Source organism: Cynocephalus volans, chromosome 12 (genome assembly GCF_027409185.1).
Source record: "Cynocephalus volans isolate mCynVol1 chromosome 12, mCynVol1.pri, whole genome shotgun sequence".
Taxonomy (NCBI): Eukaryota; Metazoa; Chordata; class Mammalia; order Dermoptera; family Cynocephalidae; genus Cynocephalus; species Cynocephalus volans.
The window spans coordinates 27,870,317-27,882,815 of record NC_084471.1 but is presented as its reverse complement, the minus strand read 5'-3'; the positions used below and the strand labels follow the sequence as shown (position 1 = coordinate 27,882,815).

The 12,499-nt window shown below is 39.7% G+C and overlaps 1 long non-coding RNA gene across 1 annotated transcript in view; it reads right to left on the bottom strand.

Moving 5' to 3' along the window:
* The window catches only part of LOC134361033 (uncharacterized), a 44,217-nt gene that overhangs the window by 17,015 nt on the left and 14,703 nt on the right, over positions 1 to 12,499 (bottom strand). The window contains exon 2 of the long non-coding RNA XR_010021380.1: positions 8,937 to 9,193. This is a non-coding gene — a long non-coding RNA (uncharacterized LOC134361033). The remainder of the gene's footprint in view (positions 1 to 8,936; positions 9,194 to 12,499) is intronic.

Genomic DNA, 12,499 nt, shown 5'->3' with positions numbered 1-12,499 from the left:
GGCAGCATATAGTTGGGTCCTCCTTTTTAATCCAGTTAGCCAGTCTGTGTCTTTTGATTGGGGAATTTAAGCCTTTTACATTAAGAGTTGCTATTGAAAAGTGTTGATTTATCCTTAGCATTTTATTGATTGTTGTTTGGTTGTCTTGGGTGCCTTTTGTTCCTTGCTTTCTGATTTACTGTTTGTTTCTGTGTTTGTTGGTTCCTTAGGTTGTAGATAGCCTTTTTGTTTGTTTGTTTTCTCTTCATGAATGCCATTTTTATTATACTAGTGGGTTTAGATTTTTCTTGGGTTTTTATGGCAGTGGTAGTTATTTTTCAGGAACCAAACCCAGTACTCCCTTGAGGATTTCTTGTAAGGGTGGTCGTGTGGTGGTGAACTCCCGCAGTTTTTGTTTGTCTGAGAAATATACTATTTGCGCTTCATTTCGGAAGGATAGCCTTGCAGGGTAGAGTATTCTTGGGTGACAATCTCTGTCTTTTAGTATTTTGAAAATATCATCCCATTCCTTTCTGGCTTTTAGGGTTTGTGATGAAAAGTCTGATGTTAGCCTGATTGGGGATCCCTTATAGGTGATTTCACACTTCTCTCTTGCAGCTTTTAAGATTCTCTCTTTGTCTTTGAGTTTTGCCAATTTGCCTATAACATGTCTTGGAGAAGACCATTTTGGGTTGAATACATTTGGAGATCGTTGAGCTTCCTGGATCTGAAGATCTGTGCTTTTTCCTATACCTGGGAAGTTTTCTGCCACTATTTTGTTGAATATGTTTTCAATGCAATCTCCTTTTTCCTCCACTTCTGGAGTACCCATGACTCTGATATTTGAGCGCTTGAGGTTGTCTGATACCTCTCTCAGATTTTCTTCAATGCCTTTGATTCTTTTTCTTTTTTTTTGTCTGCTTGTGTTATTTCAAACAGCCCATCTTCAAGTTCAGAGGTTCTCTCTTCAACTTCCACAAGCCTGCTGGTTAATCTCCGTTGTGTTTTTTATTTTGCTGAATAACTTCTTCAGTTCAGCAAGTTCTGCTACATTTTTTTTCAGGACATTGATTTCCTTGTACATTTCCTCTTTCAGGTCCTGTATACTTTTCCTCGTTTCATCATGGTGTCTAGCTGAGTTTTCTTGTATCTCATTCAGTTTCCTTAGAATTATCACTCGAAATTCCTTGTCAGTAATTTCAAGGGCTTCTTGTTCTATAGGATCTAGAGCTTGAGATTTATTATCTTTTGGTGGTGTACTTTCTTGATTTTTCGTATTTCTGGTATCTTTTCTTTGATGTTTATTCATTGTGGCAGGGGGTTTCACAGTCCACTGGTTTGACACTATTGACTGACTAAGATGTTGCTGTGGTTGCCAATTTCATATGGCTACTCAGTGACTCCCTGTCCTGTGCGCTCTGGCCTGGGCTGCTGGGATGCGCCAAGGCACCGCAGAGCGTGTGGTCTCTGCAGAGCTTCCCCTTCCCTTGCAGGATGTCTCCCTGCTCTGTGCGCACTAGGCCAGGCTTGGATGGAGCTGGGTGGCAGCGGTGAAGCCTACTTGCTGCTGGATCGCCCGGTGGCGGCCCCCCCACAGGGTGTGTGGAATCTACGGAGCTTCTATCTCCCTTGCTGGATGACTCTGTGCTCCGTACACATTGGGCCGGGCTGCTGGATTGCACGGCAGCAGCATGGACCCTGTGGAGTTCCCGCCTCCCCTGTCGGACGTCTCCCCGCTCTGTGTGCACTGGGCTGGGCTGGGAATGAAGCCGGGTGGCAGCGGTGAAGCCTACCTGTTGGATCACGCAGTGGCGGCCCCGCAGGATGTGTGGTCTCCGGGAGCTTCTGCCTCTCCCGCTGGACGTCTCCCTGTCTCGGCAGTGGGTTGATTCGCTTCCAGCTCCAGGGACGGGTGGGTGGGGGCGGGGGTCAGAAGCCATGGTCACCACTGCAGCCAGGGGTGACACACGCCAGCTCAGGCCTCCATGTTTCCACGTCTGCAGCTCCGGCTGCGACGCAGTCCCCGGCGCACCGGCGGGTCTCGCACACGGGTTGGGGGAAGATTCCCGGTTCTCGGCAGGGTATAGACACCCTTTTGAAGCCATTCCTTTGTCCCGATTCTGCTACAGCTGCATCTGGCGCAGGCCTCAGGCTGCTTCTACTCGTGGCGGAAAAGCGGCAGGCAGCTCTCCTCTTGACCTCGACTCGGCATTATATTATCTTCATCTCATAGTATTCTACATATGTGAATGCAAAACTATCAGCTATCTATTACTTAATTAATAACTGTGATTGATCTAAAAATTTTATTAATAGGTGTTTGTTGCCAAATGAATTCAGAAAAATACCAGTCTAAACATTAGGGTCTTGTGATGGTGGATAGGTTTTCGCCAATTCCGTAAACTGGGAAGCTCTGGGCGAGAGCTCAGCAATTGGTAGACCTAGGGTAGGATCCAGCTCTGAGATATATTTTGTTTGGCCTATCTAGTGAAGTATACAGAGCATTTAAAAAAAAAAATTTGGATTAGTTGCCAATATTTGAGAACCAGAAGTATACCACAAAAATCCACATTCCAGGTTTCTCATCAAAAATGGAAGAACTGGGCCAGCTTTTAGCTCAGTTGATTACAGCACAGTGTTATAACACCGAGGTCAAGGGTTTGGTTCCCCAGATCTCCAGATCCCCAGATCCCCAGAACCCCGTATGGCCAGCCGCTGCTTTCCAGTGTAGTTGAAATGAATTGCAGCTGAGTTGCAGCTGTCCACTAGCATTTAAGTTGGGTCCTCTTGTCATTGTTAAGTTAAGACTGTGACTGGGCAGTGGTATTAACATATCTAAAGAGATAAAGAGATATGCTGTATCTATATTAGTATTTCACTTTAGTATCTACACTAATGTGAAATTTCTATGAAAGGGAACAGACCTACAGCTCAATGGCCATTGCTATCCTAAGAGAGAGTCTCAATCAAGGGAGTGTTTTGGCACTCCCTTGCATCAAAGTGGCTCATCTTTGATATGACCTTCTGAATTCTTAATGTTTTAACTCTACTACCAAAATGATTATGATTAATATTTAGCCTACCATATGCCTGAACTACCTGGAGAGAAAACTACCACTAGAGAGATCTAGTGGCATTTAAGTATTTTGCTAATAGAATTTTTCAAAACAATTAAAATTAATTAATGACTTGGCACCCACAGGGCCTTCCCAGTCCCACAAACACTTTGGTTGCCTTGAGTTCATATTCCAGGTCCTGATTACCCTTGTCTTTGATGAGAGCCATCTCTGGGCCCATAAGTGCACAGGGCTTGAATCTGGGATGTGGAGACTAAGGGAGGTGAGGCTTCAGCTGACCCTCCCTCCTCATAAGGTATTACTAGAAACCTGCTTCTACAAATTTTTTCAGTTTTTTCCTCCATGAAATCTTTAGGAGCCAATAAAGAGGTGAACAAATGCCCTGCCAATTACGGCCCCATTTTTCTGCTCCCTTTATAGAAAAATGTGTTTTTTTGTTTGTTTTTTAAATTGTGGTAAAATGTACTCAACATAAAGTTTAATATTTTAGTAATTTAAAACATACAGTTCTGTAGTATTAAGTGAATCCATTTGTGCAACCACCAAAATCATTCATCTGCAGAATTTTTTCAACTTGCGAAACTGAAATTCTGTACTCATTAAACACTAACTCCTCATTCACACACACACACACATACACACACACACACACACACACACACACATACACACACGTGTGTGTGTATATATATGTATATGTATATATATCCCATATGTATATATCCCCTAGCCTCTGGCAATCATCATTCTACTTTCTGTCTCTATGAATGTGACTACTCTATGAACTGCATATAAGAGAAATCATACAATATTTGTCTATTTGTGACTGGCTTATTTTGCTTAGCATAATGTCTTCATGGTTCATCTATGTTGTCACATGTCAAAATTTCCTTCCTTTTTATTTCATTTTTAAAAGTTTTTGGTGGCTGGCCAGTCCAGGGATCCAAATCCTTGACCTTGGTGTTATAATGTCGCACTCTGACCAACTGAACTGGCCAGCCCTTCCTTGCTTTTTAAAGCTGAATAATATTCCTTCGTATATATACCACATTTTGTTTATCCATTCATTTTAATGGATAAACAAAACTGTTGATGGACACTATGTTGCTTCCACCTTTTGTCTTTTACGAATAGTGCTGTAACGAACATGGGTACACAATGATCTGCTTGAGCCCCTGCTTTCACTTCTTTTGGGTATGTACCCAAAAGTGGAATTGTTGGATCACATAGTCATTTTGTGCTTAATTTTTTGAGGATCTGCCATGCCATTTTCCACAGCAGCTGCACCATTTGACATTTCCACCATCAATGCATAAGTGTTCCAATTTCTCCACATTCTTGCCAACACTTGATATTTTCTAGTTTGTTTTGTTTTGTTTTGTTTTAATAATACATGTGAAGTGGTATATAGCAAAACTCCTTGAAAGTTGCTCCTATTCTCTATTCAACTGACTATTTGTCACCACCACTACACAGACAAACCTCTTTTACGGTACCTAAAGCCCTTGATAATGCTAAATCCAGAGGTCACTATTCAGCCTTCAATTCATATAATCTCCATTTGGCTTTTGACACAATTGAACACTCCTGAAACACTTCACTTGGTTTCCTGGACACCACTTTCTCTTGGTTTTCCTTCCTCACTGGCTATTCCTTCTCTAGAGCTTTGCTGGTTTCTCTTCATGTCCGAGTCAACTTCACCCTCTCATACCTCTTTTCGTCTCCTTTCCTATACTCTCTAGATGATCTTGTTTAACTAAATGGCTTTAAAAACCATTTAGACCTTGATAATTCACAAATGTGCATTTCCAGCTCTGACCTCTTACCTGAAGTCCAGACTTATATATCCAACTTCCTACATAACATATTTAATAGGTATCTCAAATTCAACTTATTCAACATGTCCAAAACTGAACTCCTGGTTTTCCTACCAAATCTGCTCTTCCCTTAGTTTTTAATTATTTCAATAAATGGAAACTCCATATTTCACTTGCTCAGGCCAAAGGCTCCAGAGTTATCTTTGACACCTCTCTTTCCCTCACACTCTATATCCATCCCATAATCAAATCCAGAAAACCATATCGAGAATGCAACCTCTTCACCTTCTTTAACAACTATCATACTGGCTGATCCACCATCATCCCTCACAAGGATCATTACTATAGATTGTTTCCTATCTAGCCTTTCTTCTGTCCTTTCCCCACCCTTTAAAATGGAATCTCAACACTGAAGCCAGGTCTTTAATCACATAAAGTCACTCCCCTCTGCTTAGAATCTCTAATGGCTTCCCATCTCAGTGTAAAGGCCTGTATAGCAGTGGCCTCCAAGGTCTTTCATAATCTGATCCTCTGCCCTTTGTCTTATTTTTGTGTTCTTATCTCCTGCTATTCAATGCATTATGCTTCAGCCACACTGGTCCCCTTGTTGTCCTCAGACATACCAAGAATGCTTCCCACCTACACATACCATACTCCCGCACATCCTCCAAGTCTTTCCTCAAATATTACTCTAGGAATGAGGCCATTTTGAACATCCTATGTAAAATAGCATCACTCCCGTCCCTTAAACCTGCTTTATTTTCTCCAAGGCACACATTACTACTTTTCTATATATTTACTTGTAAGTTTGGTTTTCATTTGTTTCCTTTTGCACCAATGAAATCTCCATGAAACAGATACTTTAGTTTGTTCACTGCTGTTTGTCTAGCACATAATTGCTCAACAAATATTAGTTGAAAGGAAGAAAGAAAGAGAAAAAAAGAAAGAATGATTTGGGTCCAAATAACTGAGGTTAGTGGGTTCAAGTTTTGATACAAACTTTTTCTAGACAAGAGCCATGAGTTGCATACAGAACATTCTACATACCAAGCATAGGTAGCATCAAAGGTATCTCCAAGCCTCTGGTTAGTTGATACCATAAAATCTAGGAAGGCAGTGAAGCAAACAATGTGCAGACACTGTGCTATGTGGAATAAAGGAGAGGAAGACACAGTTTTTCCCTTTTCAGGAGCTTAAAATCTATAATGTGGCCACCATTTTCATTCATTCATTCAACGAATACCTACTGCACAAGAATCCGAAACTGATTTCACTGCACTATCAGAGGCATGAACAAGAATACTTTAAACAAACTGTATTCTGAAATGTTCTCCAAACCAGTTGCTCAAACAATTCTAAGGCAGCTGCCCCAGTCATCACTATTTCATAAGTGTTTTTTTTTCACCAAGCCAATGAGGTGAAATATACCAACACCCTATAAAGTTTCACCTGAATAAAGTTTTTATGAAATAGTGCACAGCACTAAAGAGCTACTTGTATTTTTCTTCTAAATCTTGTTCTATTAGTATGTTTTGAAAAATAACACTGATTTCTCTACTAAGTGTTTAAGGAGAAATAAAAGGGAACTTTTTAAAGATTTTAAAGATTAAAAGGTATTCTAAATGTAGATCTTAAATCTTTGATCTTTGGTCATTGATTATATTTTCAGGTTGATATTTAAAAGATGGAAAGACTCATTTTTTAAAAATTTGAAGGCTGGCTGGTTAGCTCAGGTGGTTATAGCATAGTGTCATAACAGCAAGTTCAAGGCTTCAGATCCCCATACTGGCCAGCTGCCAAAACAACAACAACAACAACAAAACTTTAAGCACATTATTATCATAATAACTCATTAAATTTGTATATCCCTTTATAGATTTTGAAGTTGTTCTTATAAAAATCATTTAACCAAGTTCTAGTACTAATCCAATGAGGCAGCTACTGTGTTACTATTTTATGGTATTTTCTTTGTAGCACCCTGTAAATACACATTCATAACTGTCCAACTTTATCTATTATTCAAATAAAATGATAAAGACTGTGCTTATTACAATAATAATAGTAACACATACCATTTATTAATTGCTTCAGTTTTATCATATGAAAAATGGGGTCAATAATTATACACCTCCCTCAGAGAATTATGGTTAAGAAATTTAATGTGCATTAAAAAAATAATATTTACATGTCTGTTTTATTTTTCAGACAGAAAGCTCAAATAATAGTCTGTCCAGTTCAAAACTAGACTTAATCTTAAGAGATAACCACAAATGAAGATCTTGGCCCTGGCCCAGTCTTAAAGTACCCCCACTTCTCTAGGCACAGCATACGTGGAGGAATGATTCATTCAACACATATTTGTCAGGCACAGTTCTAGGTGCTGGGAAGACATGGTGCAGAGGGCAGATCTCTGCCTTCATGGACTTTATATTCTAATAGGGCAAAAGATGGGAAAGCAAGAGTGGAGGGAGATGAAAAAAAGGGAAGGAAAAGAAAAGAAAATTAGGTAGTGATTAATTGCAATGATGAAAATAAAGCAGGACACTGTAATAGACTTATGCGGGTATATGTGTTTGGTTTGGGATTGGGCAGGGATGGGCTCTGTATGGAGGCGAATGTGAGTTCAAACCCAAATGATGAGGAGGAGGAATCAACCATAAAATGAGGGAAAACATTCAAAGCAGAGTGCATAGCAAATGCAGGGAACTTAGAGCAGGAATGGAGTTGGCTATTAAAGAAGAGACAGACCAGAATGGCTGGGGAGCAGGGAATGATACGGACAGTACCCTGTGAGGAGGTCGGAAGGCAGGCAGGAAAGGAATCACAGTGGGCTCGCAGGTCAAGGTAAGAAGTGTGGATTTTAGTCTCGGTGAAATGGTAGGATAGCCAATGCAAGAAATGGAGTGTTTCTAAGCAGAGTGGGCAGAAGCAGTGCTCAAGACATAGCCCAAGGAGTGATCAAATGAGAAAACTGGGCAGCCTATAGACCCCTGGAGCTCGATGATAAACAGACCTACTTATTGCTCATATGACAATCTGAACTCATTAAGTGCCAGTGATAAGCCAAGCCCTTAGTGTGAATGCACAACAACCAAGTTACATTGAATTGCTCTTCAAGCAGAAAGCGTTGGAAATGAGGAGACAGGGAACTTTTGAAAACAGCAGCAAACTGCAGTGGTTTTGAGAAAAGCTATAGAAGTTTTTAAAAAACTACAGCTTAATGTAGACCAGGGTTTCTCAACCCTGGCACTACTGGCATTTTGGACTGAATAATTCTTTGTTGTGAGGTGCTGTTCTGTGCATTGTAGGATGTTTAGCAGCATCTCTGGTCTCTATCTATGATGGCAATAGCAGCCCCCAGTTGTGACAACCAAAAATGTCTCCAGACATTGCCAAATGTCCCTTGTGAGGCAAAATTGCCCCCAGTCAAGAATTCACTAATATAATGGACAACTTTTAACCTTATACATCCTTGTGATATATGTTCTAAGGCACATTGGGGTATTTTCATTTCCGCTTCACAAGTAAATTGTAATAACCAGAGGTAAAAAAGTTATGGAATGACTAGTTTCATTATGTCATTCATCTTTGTGAGCTTGACACAATTTCATGGCTGTTAATCACAAATCTTTATTAAGCACATTCTATATGCTGAGCACTGTTTTGGGGACTGGGGAAAGAGAAGTGAGCAAGTATATAAGAAATCCTGTCCTTATAGACCTTATACTTTCATGAGGGGAGTGAGGGGTAAACACATAAGTAGTTATATCACCTAGAATGCTAGAAAGTAATAAGTGCAACAGAAAAGTTAAGTTAGGGAGGGAAATGGGAGTGCTAAGGTGGGGACAGGGTAGGAGTCTGAAATAGGGTAATCAAGAAGTCTCAGCTTCGAGGTGATACAGAAGTAAAGAGTTAAAGGGAATGGAGTAAGCTATGGAGATGGCAGAGGGAACATCTAGTGCAGGCTCCCTAAAGCAAGAGTGAGGCTGGGTGTGTTGCAAAATAACAAGGAAACCAAGGAGACTGGATATTGTGACTAATTATGATTAAATCAACCACTGACCTGAGTAGAATAAAGCTCTCTTAATGACTTCATGGTCCGATTTGAAATGGCAATTCATTCGCATAGTTCTTTGGGAAATGAGGAACGAGGAAGCATCAGTCTTGAGCATCGTATAAGCCTTTGGAAATGTGAAGTACACCAACAATTGAAGAGTGATTTCAAATGTTTTATCTACGCTTGGCTTTTGTGGTGTATCTCTGGTTGGAGATGTGGTCTGCACATGTTCTCTTTTTCCATTCTTTCCTTTCAGGTTTCAACTAAAATAAAAGAAAACTTTCTGATTAAACCGTAGGAGAAAATACTGGTTAAAAGTGAATTATTTTTTAAAAAGTAAACTTTAATATGATGAGATGAAGCAATATTATTATCCGGTCAAAGAAATAAATAGGCGCAGTGTTCAAAGGTGTAGCTTCCATAAAGTCCTCCATTCTTCCATGAGACCTAAGAAGGAGAAATTGAAAATCTGAAGACCAGTTATCATCTCTGCAGGTTATATTTCAAAGTACTTGGTGGTTTTAAAGTTTAAATGTTTTATTTTCAATGAACTGTAAAAAAGAATTGGGGGGGGGAGTATGCCACCCTTTATCTTCATCTTCGTTTCATGGGCTATTGACTTGACATAGATACAAACAGAAGGACTAAATGCTATTGGCAAACAAAACAATAATAGCATGTCAGTGCAGACTTTCTCAACCTCAGCACTGTTGGTATTTGGGGCAGATGATTCTTTGTGCTAAGGAGCTGCCTTGTGCATTGTAGGATGTTTAGCAGCAACTCTGTTCTATATCTCCAAGACGCCAGTAGCATACCCCGTCACTCAGTCTTGACAAAAAAAAAGTGTCTCTTCAAATTGCAAATTGTCCCCTGGGGGTCAAGATTACCCTTGGTTGAGAACTGTGCAATGGCCAAAAAAAAAAAAAAAAAAGAAAAAAGAAAAGAAAAGAAAAGAAACTTTGTTACAGAAGGAATTGGTGTCTATGGGTTATAGTGATGATGGCAGGGCCATTAAAGCAGTGCTACTCAAAATGTGGTCCCTGAGCCAGCAGCAGCAGCAGCATCTAAGACCTTGTTAGAGATGCAAATCCTCAGGTCTTACTCGGGAGGTGGTACCTAGGAATCTATATTTGGATGACCCCTGCATGGGATTCTGATGAATGCTGAAGTTTGTGAAGCACTGACTGGGGAACACATTTTACTAAGAAGGTTGTGAAAACCATGCAATTATGACTGGAAGGGAAGCCTGGGGCTGGGTGAACCAAAGATTAATGGCCTCATGGGTTTGCAATGACCACACAATGGAGGACTGAGCAGCAGCAACAGCATCTATGGACTGGGACACACAGTAGACCGAGGATCATTAGTTATTATTATTATTGTTGTTGTTAAAATAAAATTTTCTGACACTTAGACTGGACTAGCCCTTCCTTAAAGTGGAGTAGGGGGATGCCTTTAAAATGGTACATGAGGCTCCTATTTATCTAAACATCTCTATCTCCTCATTCTGCCACTATAACTAGTGATTCCGCCTTGGGTGATCCAGTATCTCCAAAATCCCTAGTTAAAATGTAAATACAGGCAATTATGCTAAAACTTGATGTATGCATTCGAGAAAAATCTCATATCCTGCAAAATTGCGCACTAAAAATAAGAGGGCTTATGGGAAAAATAGTGTTAGGACAGACCACTAAAAACCTATGCTATTTTGCAACCAGAGCACAAGAGAAAAACAATAATTATCACCTCAGGAGAAGTGTATACAGCCCAGGCAGGCTGTTGTGCTTCTTCAGGGAATATTTTTAAAAAACAACAACAGAGGCTGAGAAGGTGGGGAGGATAGGAAGAGGAAGAGGTGTAACAAAGTTACAGTTAGACAGGAAAATAAGCTCTAGTGGTGTACAGTAATGCTAGGCATCTATAATTAACAATAATTTTTTGTATGTTCTCAAATGACTAGGAAGAGGAGATCAAATTTTCTCATCAAAAAGAAGTGATAAAGTTTTGTGGTGATGAATATGCTAATTACCCTGATTTGATCATCACACGTTATATTCATGCATTGAAATATAACTCTATACTCCATAAATATGTACAATCAATATGTTCCAATTAAAAAATAAATTCCTTCACCATGTACCAAAATCAACTCAAAATGGATTAAAGACTTATATATAAGACCTGAAATTATAAAATTTCTAGAAGAAAACAGGGGAAACACTTCATGATGTAGGACTGGGCAAAGACTTTATGAATAAGACCCCAAAAGCATAGGCAACAAAAGAAAAAAAATAAGCAAATGGGATTATATTAAACTAAAAAGCTTCTGCACGGCAACGGAAATAATCAACAGAGTGAAAAGACAACCTACAGAATGGGAAAAAATATTTGCAAACTATGCGTCTGACAAGGGATTAATATCCAGAATATACAAGGAACTCAAACAACTTAAGAGTAAAAACCCCAAATAATCCAATTAAAAAATGGGCAAAGGAGCTGAATAGACATTTCTCAAAGGAAGACATACAAATGGCCAACCGGTCCATGAAAAAATGCTCAGCATCTCTAATCACCAGGGAAATGCAAATCAAAACCACATTGAGATATCATCTCACCCCAGTTAGACTCGCTATTATCAAAAAGACAGAATAACAAATGCCGGCAAGGACGTGGAGAAAGGGGAACTCCCCTACAGTGTTGTGGGGACTGTAAATTAGTACAACCATTATGGGAAACAGTATGGAGAGTCCTCGAACAACTACAGATAGAACTGCCATACCATCCAGCAATCCCATTATTGGGTATCTACCCAGAAGAATGAAAATCATCATGTCGAAGGGATACCTGCACTCCCATGTTTATTGCAGCTCTATTTACAATGGCCAAGGCATGGAACCAACCTAAATGTCCATCAATGTACGACTGGATAAGGAAAATGTGGTACATATACATGATGAAATACTACTGAGCCATAAAAAAGAATAAAATTCTGCCATTTGCAGAAACATGGATGAGGTTGGAGAAAATTATGCCAGGCACAGAAAGAGAAATACTGCATGTCCTCACTCATAAGTGGGAGCTAAAAGAAAAAGAAAGAAAGAAAAAAGAAAGAAGAAACGAAGAGAGAGAGAAATAGAAAAAAAAGAAATATCACAATAATACATCGAACTTTCAGAAGGAGAGAACACAACTGTGGTTACTAGAGATGGGAAAAGGGGGATGGGAGGAGGGTTAGTGAGAAATTGGTTAATGGACACGAAGAATGATTATGTTTTATAATGATGAATATGCTAATTATCCTGATTTGATCATCACATATTGTACACAAGTATTGATAGTCAACTCTGTACCCCACAAATATGTATAATCGTGTTCAATAAAAAACATCCTATAAAAATGAAAAGAACAACAGAGTAGAAATGCAAACTTATGAGTACTGAGATCATGTGGATGGAAGTGGAACTCCTTGCCAGTGAGGTCAGTTTTAAGGTGAGCACAGAAGGAAGTAAAACCTACCAGAATTTGAGAGCTGTGAAATTCTGGGGGTGTGCCTTTCTGGGGGGGGGGAG